The sequence below is a fragment of the Chaetura pelagica genome, unplaced genomic scaffold, assembly GCF_000747805.2.
Source record: "Chaetura pelagica isolate M959 unplaced genomic scaffold, ChaPel_1.0 scaffold647, whole genome shotgun sequence".
Lineage (NCBI taxonomy): Eukaryota > Metazoa > Chordata > Aves > Apodiformes > Apodidae > Chaetura > Chaetura pelagica.
In genome coordinates, this window is record NW_009953910.1 from 26,687 (window position 1) to 32,988 (window position 6,302).

The window sequence follows — 6,302 nt, forward strand, 5'->3', positions numbered from 1 at the left end:
AAGAGAAGAGATACAAAGGAAGAAAGACAGAGGAAGGAAGGGAGGAAAATATTTGGAGTCAGTTGGTAAAGAAAGGAAGATTTGGAGTCAGTTGGTGCCCCCATAAATCGAGTCACTTTCCTTTTTTATACCTTCGGGTCATTGCTTTCCTCCCAGGGGAGAAGAGCCATTGGACATACGTAGTGGCTTCTTCTGAAAGGCTGTGTAAAGGTCTGCAAATGAGTCCTGGGTACTTGCAGTGACCGGGTGGTGATTCTGTCCCTGTACCTCCAGATGTCATGACTCTGGTATGACCCCTGGGAAGAGCAGGCACAGATCTCCGGGTATGTAAGAAGGCACAGCCTCTTTGGCCAGCTGGGGCCCTTCCCGACCCAGCTTCCCCTTCTCTCAACATGGATCAGCACCTTGGGAGAGGGGCAGGAAGGTAAAGACAGCCTGGAAAAACAATTGCTTTAAGACATTAGTATGAGTCACAGTATTAGTCCATGAGAGTGCACCCTCAGCACATTTGCTGATGACACCAAGCTGTGTGGTGTCTTCAACACAAGGAAGGGAAGGGAGGCCATTCAGGGGGACCTTAACAAGCTTGAAGATGGGCCTGTGCAAACTGCATGAAGTTCAGTAAGGCCAAGTGCAAGGTTCTGCACATGGTCTGGGGCAATTCCAAGCACAAATACAGGCTGGGTGGAGAATGGACTGAGAATATCCCAGAGGAGAAGCACTTGGAGGTGCTGACTGATGAGAAGCTCAACATGAGCCAACAATATGCACTTGCAGCTCAGAAAGCCAACGGTGTCCTGGCCTACATCAATAGAATTATGGCCAGCAGGTCAAGGGAGATGATTCTCCCCCTCTTCTTGGCTCTTGTGAGACCCTACCTGCAGTACTGTGTCCATTTCTGAAGCCCCAACACAAGACGGACATGGAGCTGTTGGAGCAAGTTCAGAGGAGGGCCACGAAGCTGATCAGAGGGTTGGAGCAGCTCTCCTATGAAGACAGGCTGAGAGAGTTGCATTGTTCATCCTGGAGAAGAGAAAGCTCCAGGGAGACCTCATAGCAGCCTTCCAGTACATGAAGGGGCTACAGGAAAGCTGAGGAGGGACTTTTTACAAGGACATTTAGTGAAAGGACAAGGGGTAACGGTTTTAAACTGAAAGAGGGGAGATTCAGATTAGACATTAGAAATAAATTAGTGTGAGGGTGGTGAGACACTAGCACAGGTTGCCCAGGGAAGTTGTGGATGCCCCCTCCCTGGAAGTGTTCAAGGCCAGATTAGGTGGGCCTTTGTGCAAACTGGTCTAGTCTCTGCCCATGGCAGGGCAGCTTGGAACTCGTTGAGCTTTAAGGTCCCTTCCAACCCAAACCATTCTATGATTCTATACCAATGAACAAAATCTATACTAGTAACTAAAAGAGGCCAGTGGCTTTTTTTCTGAGCATGAGGTAAGAAAAACTAACACAATTAATAGAACACAGACCATATAGCTAAAATCCATCACCCTCCAAACTGGGATAGCCACATCCAATCTCCTTGTTGGGAATGATCCATGTGCAAGCGCTGCCTGGGAAAGTGCAAACTCAGCTCAGAACCATGCCAGGTTTTTTATTGCAATTTAATACAGATAATCACAGAACAGTCTTCGTACCCACGATCTAATAAGCTAACTGGTATAGACACAGTCCCAGTGGCTATATAATGGGGCATGTGTCTCACCACAAACCAGGTCTTGCATATGTGCACCAGGCTATCACCTTTCCAACTTTAAAGTAATGATTACCCCTTGCTAATCAAAAGCAGTCTTGACCAAAATTGTCCTATTTAGAAAACAAATTGGTGATGTAATTGGTGGATTTCCATGAAGACATATATTTTATTTCCACACTGCATGCAGTTGTTTCATGTAGAGACTTCACTGGAAGCAGCAATGGCTACCACCAAGAAGAAGCCCTTTCTCACCTCAGTCCCTTTTGGTAGTCTCACCTTTGTATAACTGTTAAATTGGTATTTTGTTTCTGACCTTGAACTTATCTCAGACACTAAGATGCAAAAAGAAGAGGAAGAAATTATGGAAAGAGTTAGCAAAAAAGAAAAAAGGGATTAAGATATTAAAAATAAAACAATAAATTTCTTTTTATGTTGCATACAGAACTGTAACTGTAAACGAGTACCAGTACTGCATGAATCAGCTTTCCATTCTGTTGTCAGAAGTCCTAAGTATAATATTCAGCATAAAACGTATACTAGTTGTTATTATTTACTTCAGTCTAAATATACAGCACTTGTATCAGATGAATATGCTCATTATTTTGAAAATTTCTTGGTGAAGTATAGAACAGAATGAATGTCTCCATGGAAGAGGAGGTGTTCACTGAACTGATAAAGTAAATGCCATTCAAGGTACGTACTCCAGAAAACATCCTTTTTTTCCACTAAATGTGTAATTTATGGGGTTTGTGATACACAGTTTTATGTCACTGAGAGTTCAAAAGCAAACTTCACAGTCCAGAAGGAATTAGATCCTTAGGGAGAAAAACTGTTTTCTCAGAATGCAGTAAGATTTGTTTCTAATTCCAGTGTAGCAGCACTTCTCTGTGAATGGGAGACACCATTTCATTGTATTTACACCCAAAGCTGAAATGATGCCTCACTCCCCCTCCTTCAGGAACAGACTACTCCAGCATGGATTCCCCCCACAGAGGCACAAGTCCTGCCAGTTAACCCTGTTTGAAAGCCAAGGTGAACCCAGCAGACCAGACTCAGCTCCACCTCCAATGTGTAAAGCAGAGCCAGCTTGAAAAAGGAGCAGAACCTGAATTCGTCCTTATGCAGATCTGATGAGCAGGTGCCTGCATCCAGGAGGCAGCAATGGTGCCTACTCTGGAGTGCAGCAGCTACAGTGGCAGTGGTCCAGATGGACTATCTGTTGCTCACAGTTTTAATATATTATGCAAGCAGAAACAGGCCATCAATTATTTTCTGAATTACTCACATTGGGTCTGCTAGAAAGACAGTGCATGTGATTGATGTTTATTCTGTTTAACAGGATGGCTTCTGTGGATGGAAGGACAGCTTCTAAATGCTTCCTGAATAAGAGTGGCTGACCTGAATTTCTAGGATAAATGCCCAAAATGGTACACTTTGTTTTTCATAGAATGTTAAATAAAGCTAAGAGCAGATGAAAAAGGCCATGTTCACTGAACAAATCAGTACCACTGCAGGTACTTGTATATGTACAGAGCAATGGCAAATTTCAGAATAATAAACTGATTCTGGGAAAATCCTATGGATGTACTTACTCTGGTGCTCAACTGTCTGATAATCACAGGTTTCCTAACATCTAGTACTTTTTGGCTCTTTCCAAGAGGTATTATTTTTTTGTTGTTGTTGTTTGATTGGATTTGTTTCTTCCTCAGAGTTACATGGAAATGAGCTATGCAGCTATTTTTTAATTCCTATAATTAACATTTCCTGCAGCTTTCAAAAATACTTTCAGTATCATCTTTTAATCAGTAACTGTCCCTGGTTTTACAGTGTCCTACAGATACTTTTACTTCAGGAAGCTCAATAAGGCTGATAATCCTCCTCCCCTTCACAGTCCTCTTTGAACACTACTTCACAGGAACTGAAGGGCTGTGAAAGCCTTGCAGCTGCTGGAGGGACAATCCCCCCAAGGCGAATGAAAGGAGTCCCCACAGCGCATGCTGTGATGGGGATTTTCAGTTGCTCAGAGCTGTAGTTCTCTGGAGGTTTTTCATAAATTAGAGCAGCCTCTGGGATTAATGCATTACACTGCCATAGGCTGCACGATTTCCCAAAGCTGACGTGAATCACAGGAGTGGGAGGGTGGCTGAGAGTCACCTTAGGGCTCTGTGAGTGGGCCATCTCTGTTTGTGCTGTCACAGCCATGGGCACCAAGAGACCTGAGCTGATTTATTGTATTTAACTGTGAAGTCTGTGAATGATAGAATTCACTTTCAAGAGGGGAGGGTTTTGTTTTACACTACCACATGTTTTTCCCCCTTCTTCTGTCATCTATTTTCAGTTTTTGCATGTATACTAAATGCCCTGGAAATATTGCATGAGGACATGTGGGCTGTTGGAAGGTGCAAAGCCTGCTGGAATTGTGTTGAGGGAGTGTGGAAATGCAGGGAGCCCACCTCTGTGTGTTCTTGTCCATGGTGCTTCTTGGGAGCTAACACGAAGAGACTGGTCCCTGACAATGACTGGCTGTATAACCTTGCTGGTCCTCTTTTATTATTGAGTGCTCTAGTAAAAGACACAACTGACCATAAGTTGCAGGCAGATGTCAGGACCTGAGGTGTTTATGGTCATGTGTAGAACTTTAGGCATCTAGCTGCTTCACAAGCATCCAGGCAGGCTCATGCAGATGCTTAAAGTAAATGAAATGTATTTCTAGGGCGCCTCAGAATTAAAGCACAATTTTTCAGATTGTAGCACTGGTGAAGTTAGCAGGATAATATGGAAAAGTGGCATAAATCTGAAACTGCTCAAAATTATCAAATCATCTCCCTCGGTGCAACTTGTTAAGTCTGTCATGCACTGCATCTGTTTTTATTTAAATACTGAAGGTAAATGAGAGAAGAACTGACAAAGATTCACAAGTATCTGAACATTTGTGGTACTTTCCAAAGTGATCTACTTACTGAAGGGATGCTCTGCTTTGACTTGGAACTGTACTGACAGAAAGTTGACCCTGGCAGCCTACCAAATTAAAAAACTAAAGGGAGCCTCGATGTTGGCAATGCTTGACTGCTAAGTCCCAGTATATACAGATCTATATGCAAATATAGACCTTTTCTTTTCATTAAGTAACAGAAAAAATGTTTTACTTTAGACACGTTACTGATTCATGCTGGGAAAAATCCTGGTGGCTTTCTCAAATGATTCTGATATTTGAACTGTGCTGATAATTTGTGTTTGAAGAATGAAACAGCAACAGCATTTTTGACAGCTGCAGCATCTTGTACTCTGTAATCATGTTTACTCTTCATCAAAGCTTAAAGACAGTCAACACACATGAGGCTTTTAACATTTTGTTACTCAACAGCTATGTTTTACATATTCCAGTGGAGACCATCTAACATTTATGTGTTCATTACACCTGTAGCAATCAAACAATGGAATCTGAAGCATAGCTGTTGAACACGATGGTCCTTTTATGATCTGTTCTTAATTGATGACATTGACAACATGATCATCATCATCAGCCACACACCTTGATGAACAAGCCCAGGTATCAGTATTATGCTGGTGGCCACCAAGCCAGAATGCAGCTTGGCAAAAATGAGCCACGGGGTCCTGGCAGACACCAAGTTAAATGTGAGGCAGAATGGGTGCAATGGGCCAAGGGCCGCCTGGGCTGCATCAGGCAAAGTAATGGCACCATGTCAAGGGACGAGATCGGTCCTTCCCCTCTGCTCAGCACTCGTGTGGCCACACTCAGAGTGCTGGTTCAGCTCAGAATCTTGTAAATGGGCCATTACAGACCAGAACGCTGAGCCTAAGCAATCTGTGTGAAAGGAAGCTCACAACTGTGACCAAGGAATTGGCAAGAGGTAAAAGATCAATGCAAGTTTTCATGTCAGTGATGAAACGCCAGGAGTGACTGCTTTTTGATACAGATAAGCAACTTGCTGCCCAGGCTCTAATGAAATGCAGATGCCTTGTGCATAGTCGAGGTGATTTAAAGATGTGCTGGTAGAAACCAGGGACATGAACCTTGGAGCAAGGCCAGCCATTCAATGCCAGCCGGGCAACAAACCCGAGGTCTACCCGCGGCTCATTAAAACATCGTTACCCTGGATCTTGGCACCTGAGTGGAAGTTAAATACAAACGGCTATAAAAAGCAGGAGCAGAAAGAAAGGTTTTTAGTGCTCTTGTGTGTCTGGTGTCATCATATGCAAATGACCACAGAAAAGGGGACATTTATGACAAAAAAAAACCCCATGAAATGGCTTCTCTGGGAGGGGAGACTGAATGGACTGACTCTTCAACGTGGAAACGAGATTGGAAGGAGTACGGCAGTGAGGGGTAAAACACCCAATGACCTGCTGGGAGGGCTGCGGGCAGCAGCCCCAAAACCGCACTTTTTTGCACCATTCACGAGCGGCAAGAGGCCCCTCAGCAGCGGGGCCCGCGGGGGAGAAGCTGCTCCGGGGTTTTCAGGGGCGGGTGCTCAACGGGGCACAGGGGAGAGCGCAGGACACCAGCCAGGAGCCGGCCCGGCCCAGCCTGGCGGCCCCGCGCCCGCCCGGAGGCCCCGCACCCGCCCGGAGGACC